Source organism: Dasypus novemcinctus, chromosome 7 (genome assembly GCF_030445035.2).
Source record: "Dasypus novemcinctus isolate mDasNov1 chromosome 7, mDasNov1.1.hap2, whole genome shotgun sequence".
Classification (NCBI taxonomy): Eukaryota; Metazoa; Chordata; class Mammalia; order Cingulata; family Dasypodidae; genus Dasypus; species Dasypus novemcinctus.
This window is the reverse complement of record NC_080679.1, coordinates 95,250,386-95,262,713: the sequence shown is the minus strand read 5'-3', so window position 1 is coordinate 95,262,713 and position 12,328 is coordinate 95,250,386. Positions and strand designations below refer to the sequence as shown.

The window sequence follows — 12,328 nt, the reverse complement described above, 5'->3', positions numbered from 1 at the left end:
GGTGAAGTGTTGCCACAGAGAACCCACTACCTCTTAAGGATGTATGCTCCTAAGTAAAAAAGTAAGCAGATGAGCCACTAGACTTGGAAATCTTAAGGAAAAGTCCTCCTAATTGAAACTAGAATTGGGGACAAAGCATCCCTCACTGAGAGTTGGCAGGGAAGGATTGAAACAACTTACAAAGATGTTTTGAGAGCAGTTCTCAGAAATCATTGAAAATAGGAGGAAACTAAATTGAGAAAAATTATATATATTTTTTGTAATGGATGGTAAGAAACCTAACTGCCTAGCAATAGGAAATTTGTTAAATTATAGTATTTTTACCTAAATTGACATGACAGAACACTCATGACTAACTGACTGGGAAAAGTATAACATAATGGAAGAATATTTATTTAATAGTATGTATTATATATAATACCAAAATATAATTAGTCATTGTCCCTGGGATATGGAATTATTCATTATATTTTTCTATAAAGGATTGCGTGCTTGTCATTTATTTTTTTAAACTAGCTTGCATTAATCTAGCAAAAAGAAAACTGTAATTTAACATTAATGTGTGTATATGGGCATGTGTATGAATTTTAGGCTAGGTTCCCCAAACTGTTGCATGGATATGATTGGAGACTGGGTAGTAACAGTTTTTTTCATAAACATGATCTATGAGAAAAATCTCTGAGCATAGAGTAGAGTCAGCAAAACCTGGTTCTGGCACAAATCCTAGTTTTGTAACCTTGGAACAGGCAGTTACAATTCTCAGTTTGTTTCAGTTTATACGTCTCTAAAATACAGATATCAGATATCGTTGCCTACATCATAGAATATTTGTAACAAAAACATTTAGATAATGTAACAGAAACAACACTGAGATAATAAATATGGCACCACTTAATAAAGCTACATCCTTTGAAGTTACATGCTTTTATGCATTAGTTAAAAAAAGAGAATTTAAGAACATAAGTAAGGGGGGAGACAATGTAAAGAAGCTATTGACATTTAACTTTGGACATAGAGGCTATTTTTCAAATCAGGGAAAGTGATCATCCTCAGATTTCTTGAAGAGTTCAGACTATATAAACAATCTAGGAGTCAACAATATTAGAGGAATGTTTACAAAGAGATGTCTAACTAGAGAAGGAACCCTCCCTGCTCCCCTCTCCCCCCGCCCCAGGGCCTGAAGTAAGACGTGGTGGTGTGTTCTTCCCCTCCAGCTTCTGGAGGAAAAACAGCTGCCTTTTTGAACCGATGAAGGAATGTCATTGAATATTTGAAGGAATATATTTAAGGATTATCAAAAAGAGTAGGGAGAGGAAAGAAACATTTATTGAGAACCTACTGCTTTCCAGGATCTGCTTCAGGTCCAGCTAAAGAATAATTTCTCTATTGTTACAGGTGAGAGAGCAAATGTACAGAAAGATTGATTAAAGTGACTACATCATATAACTGTGGAATATGGTATTCATTCCACTGAAAGACAGGAGGTGGATTTAATAACCTCCAGTGTTCTCCCCTTCTGCATCCCCACTTCAATCTGACTCTTTTCTCCTGATCTTCCAGATATTGTGTAAAATCTTTCCTTCAATAAAAGTATTCATGACTTCTTGATTGGGTGAGGTATTCCTGTTGATTGTTTTCAGTGTTCCTTACTCATCTCCCATCATAATATATACCATCCTTTATTATAATCAGTATTTAATGTTATTCTCCATGAGGGTAGGGGCAAAGACTATTTTTTATTTCAAATTTTTAAAGAGTAATCATGTATACCATACAGGATTTTCCCATTCAGCACCCCTCCACCACCACCTTAAATCATTGTAACACGTTTGTTACAAGTGATGAAAGATCATAGTCACAATATCACTGCTAGCTATAGTTCATAGTTTATATTTGGTATATATTTCTCACAAACCATCCTATTATTAACACCATTTATTAGTATTGTATATTTGTTATAGTTCATGAGGGAACATTCTCATATTTTTACTGTTAACCACAGTCCATCCCTCACCATGGGATTGACTGTGTTATATGGTCCCCTGCCTTGTACAAACTATCCAAAGTGTACATTCAGTGTTTCTAGTTTCATTACAGAGTTGTACTATCATCAGCTCAGTCCATTTCAAAAAATTTTCATTTCTCCTAAAGGGAAATTCCCATATCCCTGTATACCCTAATTATTGACCATTGGCATTGATATCATACTCTTCTTTGCCATTGTAAAAATATTACAACATTACTGTTAACTATGACCTATACATTATATTAGTTGTATTTTCCCCATGTATCTCCATATTCTTAATACCTTGTAATAGGGGAACATTCTTATATTTGTATTATTAACTACAATCATCATCCACCACTGAAATCACAGTTATGCAACCCCTAGATTATCTCTAGCTTTCACTCAATTGACATTAATCTCTCTAAACTATGGCTGTCAGCCACATTCACATTTATAAATTGATAGTGTTGGTTATATTCACTATAATGTGTTACCATCAATTCTATCCATTTCCACACCTTTGCAATCCACTTTATTAAACATTCTACATACATTCAGCATCTGCTCCTCTTCTCAACCAACATTTGATATCTGAGTGACTATACTTTATAGTTTAACTCCATGAGTTTACTCATTGCACTTAGTTCATATCAGTGGAACCATACAGTATTTGTCCTTTGGTGTCTGGCTTATTTCACTCAACAAATGTCCTCAGGGTTCATCCATATTGTCATATGAATCCTGACTTCATTTTTCTTATAACTGAATAGTATTCCAATGTATGTGTATACCAATTTTGTTTACCCATTCATCAGCTGATGAACACTTGGTTTCCACTTTTAGCATTTGTGAATAATGATAATATGAACATGATAATATGTACAAATATCTGTTCACGTCTTTGCTTTCAGTTTTTCTGAATATGTTACTAGTAGCAGGATTTCTAGACCATATGGCAGTTCTATATTTACCTTCCTGAGGAACTGCCAAACTGTCTTTCACAGAGACTATACCATTTTACATCACCACCAACAGTGAAGGAGTGTTCGTATTTCTCTGCATTCTCTCCAGCACTTGTAGTTTGCTGTTTTGTAAATAATGGCCATTCTGTATGGCATGAAATGATATCACATTGTAGTTTTGATCTCCATTTCCCTATTAGCTGGTGATGTTGAGCATCTTTTCAAGTGCTTTTCAGTCATTTCTGTTTCCTCTTTGAAAAAAGGTCTATTCAAGTCCTTTCAAAAATCAGGTTGCTTGTCTTTTTATTGTTGAGTTGTGTGATTTCTTTATATAGTGGAGATGAAATCCTTATCAGATATATGGTTTCCAAACACTTGCTCCCATTGAGTAGGCAGGCTGCCTTTTAACCTTCTTAACAAAGCCATTTAATGCCCCAAAGTATTTAATTTTAAGGAGGTTCCATTTATCTGGGGTTTTTTGTCTTTCGTTGCTCATGCTTTGGGTTTAAGAAACCATTGCCTATGACAAGATCTCAAAGATGTTTCCTTACATTTTCTTCTGGGAGATTTATAACTCTACTTTTATATTTTTAGTTAATTTTTATTTAAGGTGTGAGATGGGATCCCCTTTCTTTCTTTCAACTATGGCTTTCTAGTTCTCCCAAAACCATTTGTTGAAGAGACTGTTCTGACACAGCTGGGTGGGTTTGACAGCCTTGTCAAAAATCACTTATCTGTAGATGTAAGGATCTACTTCTGAATTCTTAATTTGATCCCATTGATCAATATTCTGGTTTTACCACTATAGCTAAGGAATATGCTTTAAAGCCTGAAAGTAAGAGTTCTCCAACTTGGTTCTTTTAAAAGACATTTTTGGCTATTCAGAGCCTCTTACCTTTCCAAATAAATTTGATTATTGGTTTTTCCATTTTTGTAAAAAAAAGCTATTCAAAATTTATTGGGATTGCATTGAATCTGTAAATCCATTTGGGTAGAATTGTTATCTTTATATTTAGTCTTCCAATCCATAAAAACAGAATGCCCTTCAATTTATTTAGATCTTCTTTGGTTTCTTTTAGCAACGTTTTGTAGTTTTCTGAGTACAGATCCTTTATATCCTTGGTTGAGTTAATTTTCAAATATTTGATTCTTTTAGTCACTCCTGTTAATGGTATCTTTTTTTCTAACTTCCTTCTCAGATTGCTCATTACTAGTGTATAGAAATGCTTCTGACTTTAGAGTATTGATTTTGTATTCCACCACTTACTGAGCTCATCTATTCTAGTAGCTTTGTTGTGGATATTTTGGGATTTTCTAGGTATAGAATCATATCATCAGAGTAGCAAAAGTTTTACCCTTTCTTTCCTATTAGGGTGCCTTTTATTTCTTTTTCTTGTCAAATTGCTCTAGCTAGAACTTCTAGCACAATATTGAATTGCAGTGCTGACAGTGGGCATCCTTGTCTTGTTCTCTACCTCAGCAGAAAAGCTTTCAGCCTTCACCATTGAGTAAAATGTTAGCTTTGTTTTTTTTCATATATACACTTTACCACATTGAGAAATTTTCCTTCTATCTTTTGGAATGTTTTTGTTGAGAAAGGATGCCATATTTTATCAAATGTCTTTTCTGCATCAATCAAGAGAATCATGTGTTTTTTCTTCAATTTATTAATGTAGTTTATTACACTAATTGATTTTCTTGTGTTTAACACATGATCACAGTGAATAATTCTGTTAATGCACTTTTGGATTTGATTAGCAAGTATTTCATTGAGGATTTTTGCTTCTATATTCATTAGAGAAATTGAATTGTAACTTTCTTTTTCATGGCTTTGGTAGCAGGATGATGTTGACTTCATAGAATGAGTTTGGCCATGTTCCCTCCTGGTCAAATTTTTGGAAGAGTTAAGTCATTCAGTTATTCATGGTATCCATTATGATCTCTTATTTCTCCAGAGTTAGTGATAATGCCTCCCACCCATTTCTGATTTTATTTATTTGCATCTTCCCTCTTTTTATCTTTGTCAATATAGCTAAGCGTTTGTTAATTTTGTTCTGCTTGAAGAAACAACTCTTGGTTTTGTAGATTTTCTCTATTAGTTTTTTTTTGTTGTTGTTCTCAATTTAATTCATTTCTCTTTAATCTTTGTTATTCATTTCCTTCTGCTTGCTTTGGGATTAATTTGATGTTCTTTTTTTTAGCAACTCTAGGTGGGCAGTCAGATCTTTGCTTTTACCTCTGTTTTCTTTTTTAATGTAGGCAGTTGAGGGCTACATTGCTTTCACTGTATTTCATAGGTTTTGTTATGTTGTTGTCTCGTTTTCATTATCTTGAGATATTTACTGATTTCTCTTACAATTTCTTCTTTGACCCATTGATTATTTAAGAGTGTGTTGTTTAATCTCCATATGTTTGTGGACTTTCCCTTCTTCCACCTGTTGTTGATATCCTGCTTCATTCCATTATTATCAGAGAAAGTGTCTTGTATATTTTCAATCTTTTACATTTATTGAGAGCTGTCTTGTGACTCAACATATGCTTTATCCTGGAGACAGATCTATGGGTACTTGAGAAGAATATATATCCTGCTCATTGGGGGTGTAAGGCTCTATAACTGTCTTTTAGGTCCAGTTCATTTATCAGTATTATTCAAGCTCTCTGTTTCTTTTTTTATTTTTCAAATTTATTGATTTTAAAGAAACTTTAGATTACATAAATGTTACATTAAAAATTTAGGGGATTCCCATATGTCCCACTCCCTCCCTTTCCCACCGTTGCCCACATTAACAGCATCCTTCATTAATGTGGTACATTTGTTACAATTGATAAACACATATTGACACATGGTCACTAACGATGGATTTTAGTTTGTATTATGGTTTACACTCTGTCCTGTGCAATTTTGTAAGTTATGACAGAATATACAATGGCATGACAAAATATATAATGGCCTATATCTGTCATTATAATGTCACACAGGACAATTCCAATGACCCTAAAATGCCCCCATATTATACCTGTTTTTCCCTTTCCCTCAGAACCTTCAGTGGCCAATGCCTCCACATCAATGATAAAAGTTCTTTCATTGCTAAAATAACAATAAGTCTAGAGTAGAATAATAATAAGTCTACTTTAGTCTATTGTTCATTCCCCAGTCTTGAGGATTTGGGGATGATGATGGCCACCCTGCTTCTAATTGAGAGGAGGCTTAGATCCCAAGGGGCAGATGGATGGAACTCTTTTGCTTGCAGTTGCAGACACTCTGTTCCTAGGATGGGCATTGTCCATCTTCTGTTTCTTTATCCATGTCAAGATGTTCTATCCAATGCGGACAGTGGTGTATTGAAGTCTCCAAATATTATTGTAGAGACATCAATTTCTCCCTTCAGATTTTCCATTATGTACCTCATGTACTTGTGGCACCTGACAGGTGCATTAATACTTAGGATTATTATTTCTTCGTGGTGAATTTCTCTTTTTATTAATCTCTTATAGCAGTTTCACATTTAAAATCTATTTTATCTGATACTAGTTTTGCTACTCCAGATCTGTTTGATTACTCTATGCATGTAATGTATGCTTCCAACTTTTCACTTTCAGCCTGATGGAAATCCTTGTGTTTAAGGTAAGTCTTTTGTAGACAGCATATAGATAACTCATTTTTTTATCCATTGGGTTTGCCTATGTCTTTTGATTAGAGAATTCAATCCTTTGACATTCATCATTATTATTGTAAAGACTTTACTTACCTTATCCGTTTTATCCTTTGGCTTTCTATTGTCATACATTGCTATTGTACTTACCTTATCCATTTTGTCCTTTGGCTCTCTATTGTCATAAATTGCTATTGTCTATCTTTTTAACCTTTTAGTTTCCCTTCCTAATAATCTTCATTTCTACACTCTTTTCCAAGTCTCTCACACTTGTCTTTTCCTTTCGGGTTGCCATACTCTCCTTAGAATTTCTAGTAAATTTGATCTTTTAGTTACAAACTCTTTTAGTTTTTGTTTGTCTATGAAGACTTTAAAATTACCCTCATTTTAAAGGACCATTTGCTGTATAAAGGATGCTTGTCTGGCAATTTTTCTCTTCCAGTACTTTATTCCCCCCCTCCCCCCCCCCAGGGCCCACCATGACATCAATCTTCATTACTTGAAGGACCATATTCAGAGATACTTGCAAAAGTGTTGAGGGCTTGACATACTTGACTGCCCTAACCCCCATTTGTAGCCACTGATTCTCCCAAGAGATACAATTCCCTCTGTTTGAGAACATCAGTCCTCCCCAGGATGTGGGTATACCTTCACTCTCATTGTATGGGTCTACACACAATGATATAATCCACTATGACAAAATGAGCACTTACACACTCCCCAGAAGCTTGCCCTGTGTCAGTTGCCACCCCCTTAAGCATCCCAAACAGGCATCCTTCCATATTACTTTGTCTAAAGAGTTTTCTCTGCACCACAATTTCAAACATATACCTGACAATCTCCCATGGTCAAATGTTCACCCCTCCCTCTCCCCAATTTCTTGGGCAATCTGACCTATCCTCCCATCCCTAGCTCCCCTAAAGCCCACACAGCCCCACCCAAAGTTATCCCATGCCCCCATTTTATCCCTTCCCTGTACAAATACTTACCTCCAGCTTATCATAGATTTCACCCAAGTAGCTGTCAGCTTGCAACCTTCCTCTGCCCCCCAACTACCTTTAAGTTTGTCATCCAGTCTCTAGCTTTCTGAGACAGCTTGGTTTACTTATTTCATATCAGAGAGGTCATGTAGTATTTGCCTTTCAATGCCTTCTCCAGTACTTTAAATATATCACACCACTGCCTTCTTGCCCCATGGTTTCTGATGAGAGATTAGTATTTAGTTTTATTGAGCTTCCCTTGAATGTGATTCATTGTTTTTCTCTTGATGCTTTCAGAATCCTCTTTTTATCTCTGGTATTTGATAATCTGAATAGTAGATGTCTCAGATTAGGTCTATTTGAATTTATTCTGTTTGGGGTTTGTTGTCCTTCTTGGATATTGATATTTATGTCTATCATAAGAGTTGGGAAGTTTTCAGTCATTATTTCCTCAAATATTCTTTCTTCCCCTTCTCTTCTCCTTCTGGGACACCTATTACATGCATTTTTTTAATGTTTTGCATTCCCATTCATTTCCCTGAGACCCTCTTCATTTTTTCCCCCATTCTTTTATCTTTCAATGTTCCTTTTTTTTAAGTCAGATGTTCTGTCTTCTAATTCACCAATTCTATCCTAAGTCATTTCAAATCTGTTTTTATATGCCTCTAATGTATTTTTAATATCATTTATTGTATCTTCCATTTCTGTAAGATTTGTTGCTTTTCTTTGTAGGCTTTCAAACTGTTCTTTATGCTCCCCCAATGTCTTCTCAATATCATTTATCTCTTTAGGCATATTTCCCTTCAACTCCTTGAATTGATTTAGGAGATTTGTGTTAACATCATTGATTAGTTGTCTTAAACATCCTGTGTCTCATCAGAATTTTTGTTTGTTCCTTTGGCTGGGCCCTATTTTCCTGTTTCTTAGTAAGACTTTTAAGTATTTGCTGATGTCTAGGTATCTGATTATGCTGGTGTACTTACTTTAATGGTCAATTTCTCTCTCTTGCCTAGTGGTTTTGTTTAGTAGCTCTTCTTTGGTTTTGGCTCAAATTATTCTAAAACTTTAAAATTGTCCAGCTTAAATTAAGCAAAGAGGGGTAGGGATCCTCTAATGTGGCATAGACTAGATTCAATGGTCCTGGGACCTGAAAGATACCAAAATGCTTTTTTTAATTCTTGGAATTTCCCAGAGTATCTGCACTTTACAAATCTTTCCTCGGAGGCTCCTCTTTCATCTGCCACTTGCTGGGCTGGCTAGTTCCAAGTTTCAAAGTGGTCTCTCCTGACCAACTCACTGAAGAAAAGTCATTCTCTGCCCTCTGCCACAGCCTCCCTCTTTCCAAGGAGGAAGACCTTGTTTTCCCTCTCATTTGGCCACAGTGATCCGCAGGCTTTCCTGAGGCTATTTGCCTTGTGGTCTGGGATGTGTGCTGTTCCCAGACATGGGGGCAAATAACTCATGGTTTTCATTTCGGCCTCTTCATCTCTTTTTCCCTTTCTTTCCTGAATGACACACAGCACTCTGCTGGACTGCAGATCCTAAAGCAGCTTCCTCAGACAGTATTTTGCCCTTCTTCCATTGTTTTGGCATGAGAGCTGAGCCCTATTTACCTACTCGGATGCCATCTTTCCTTAAATCTTCGGCAGAGACTATCTTTTTCAGTATTGTATCCACAAGACAGCTCCAACAATTGATCAGATTTCAATAATATTTGTTGGGTGGTTGACTGAATAAATGAACAATTAAATTCTGTATTGTAAATGTGAACAGAACTAGGCCCATTCAAATGAGCTCACCTGGAAATGGATTTTGAATAAATATAGTAGACAACATTCTTTTAAATTGTTACTCAATGAAATAATTGCTGTGATAGTAAGGTATTGTTTTCTCTACCAGTGGAGGCATTCAAACTGAATGACTGGGAAAAATGGAGTTTTACTTTGGGAGACATAGTTTATTTGACATTTGATTAATCCCAAAATACAGATTCACTCATTGTTTGACTCTAGTCACAAACAGACTGTAATTTTATTTCCTATGAAATGTGCATACCTACCTTTTCGCTAGCAAACAGATCTGTTTATCATCTAAGTTTGTTTTTTCATAATAAATCAGCATACCACCCATAATATTTTAATATTTGACTAGATTATATTTACTCTGTTTGATATAATGATACATTTTCTCTTATTTTCATATTAAATATATGTGATAAATACTTTAAGTAATTTTAAATACCCTTTCAAATATATGTATATACACATATACATATATAGGAATATATGTATATACTCTCTTTTTTTAAAAAAGATTTATTTATTTATTTATCTCCCCCGCCCCCCGCCGTTGTCTGTTCTCTGTGTCTATTTGCTGCGTCTTCTTTTTTGTCTGCTTCTGTTGTTGGTGTCAGCGGCACCAGAAACTGTATTTCTTTCTGTTGCGTCGTCTTGTTGTGTCAGCTCTCCGTGTGTGCGGCACCATTCCTGGGCAGGCTACACTTTCTTTCGTGCTGAGCGGCTCTCCTTATGGGGTACACTCCTTGCGCATGGGGCTCCCCTACTCAGGGACACCCCTGCGTGGCAGGCACTCCTTGCGTGCATCAGCGCTGCGCGTGGACCAGCTCCACACGGGTCAAGGAGGCCCGGGGTTTGAACCGGACCTCCCATGTGGTAGATGGGCGCCCTACACACTGGGCCAAGTCCGCTGCCATGTATATGCTCTTTTTTAATCAACTAGTAAGCTTCTTTGATTAAAAAGACCATTCTAACCCTAAGTTGCAAAGAAGAAAAGCATAAATTCCCTTTATTAAAGATTCAGTGAAAGGGCAAAACACTTCAAATAGAAAATATTCTGTTTGAAATAAAAAAACAGGGTTTTAAAATTCTTCAACATAAATAATCAAAACAAATAACAGGAAAAAGGAGCTAGAAATTACAATAAGTAAATTAATGAATGGATGAATATAAATTTAAATAAAGAAAAAAGAATGAAAGGAAATAGACACAAATATGTAAAAAATTAATTAACTATTTTTAAAACAGAGCAGATCCAATACTTAGTAGTTTATTGCCAGTTAGAAAATTTTCATTTTCACAGGGGATTTGTCATAAATTTACACATTTTTTTTCTTTCAAATTAATGCTAATTTATTTCAATGATGTTTTATGGCATTTATATGCTCTGTTTAAAGCATTAGACCATGTTTTATGGGATAGCAGAGATTAGGAAAGCCTGTTTTCCCTTAGGTCATAATCGAGTGGCAAGATGGACACACACATAAAAAAACAAACAATAACACAAAACCTCAGGGAGAAAGCGAAATACGAGATTTCTATTATAGGAAAATGATGTACTGTGACAGTAAGGGGGAAGAGAGGTTAATTTGCTATTCAGCAGTAGAACCTACTTTAAAGAAATGGGTTGTAAAAATTCAGAAATAAGACCAAGCCTATTTTCTGTAATTATCTTGATAAACTTAGTATGGGAGATAATATACACTACTCATTAAAATAATCAAATTATTAAAGCATATCTATAGAAATATTCTGAAGTTTAAAACTTCAATAATCATTGCATTATTACCCTTCACCGGATAATGCAGTACTTCTAATCTTGTTATATATGCCTAAAACTTAATTATTACACCATAAAAGTTCCTTTGATACCAGACCTTAGCTTGGAAAAAATGAGCCCAATAAAATAATAATAAAGTTATCATAACGAAAATTTATTTTGAAAGTAGATCTGGAGGATCTAGGGCAGTGTTGTCCTGCAGAACTATCTGCTATGATGGAAAAGTTTTAAAATTTGTGCTGCCCAATACAGTAGTTATGTGAATATTGAGCATCTGAAATGTGGCTAGTGCAACTGAGCAACTAAGTTTTTAATTTAATTTAATTTCAATTAACTCAAATTTAAATAGCCACACGCAGCTAGTGACTACCCTATAATAAAACAAGTCTAGACTGTATTTCTGAAAACTGGTTGGAGCATTCTTAGTTAATTAATGGGTCAAGAAGCCAAAACTGACAAACCAACGGAGAAACTGATGGACCTTTGCCAACACCTGCAGACCCTTTAGCCTTTCACTCTTCCCCTTCAATGCACAATAATATTTAGTAGGCTGGTACTTGACATTAAAGAAACAAGTAAAGGAATGTGTGATCCAGATGATTGGAAGCATAAAAAATGATGCATGAAGGAGAAGGTAATAGATTGTGAGGTATGGTGAGGGTTACATCCCATTGAACTCCATAGACTCCGTGTCTAATATATGCATGTCCAATAGGAAATATTCAATAATGACTTGTTGAGTAGATCATCAAAGAAAGTGAATATAACTATAAAATTGGAAAAGAGTTTTGTGGTTGGAGAATGTATAGGATTTGTCAATTGATTGAACTGAGAGGATGTTTGGAGAGGTTAGGTACAATCTGACCACAAAGGATGCCATTAAAATAAGTTTCCAGGGGAAGGAGGTATTTGCAGTGCAAGACGAAACTTCATGCTATTGTAATTCTGGAATTTACTTGAAGGTTCTAGTTATATTTGTCTGCTTTAATAATGTTTTCTATCTACTTCATAATAAAATGTTTCCTACTAAAATTTAATGTAATATAGGACCTTTTCTTGTCTTTCTTTTTTTAATATTACTATTGCTTTTTTTCACAATTATGTGTTATACAATTTAAAATAAAGACATTAATTTCATAAGCAAAAGCA

General features: G+C 35.1%; 1 protein-coding gene across 1 annotated transcript in view; it reads left to right on the top strand.

Annotated features, from left to right (window-relative positions):
- GALNT13 (polypeptide N-acetylgalactosaminyltransferase 13) overlaps positions 1 to 12,328 on the top strand; it is a 592,145-nt gene that overhangs the window by 252,496 nt on the left and 327,321 nt on the right. The window lies entirely within an intron of this gene.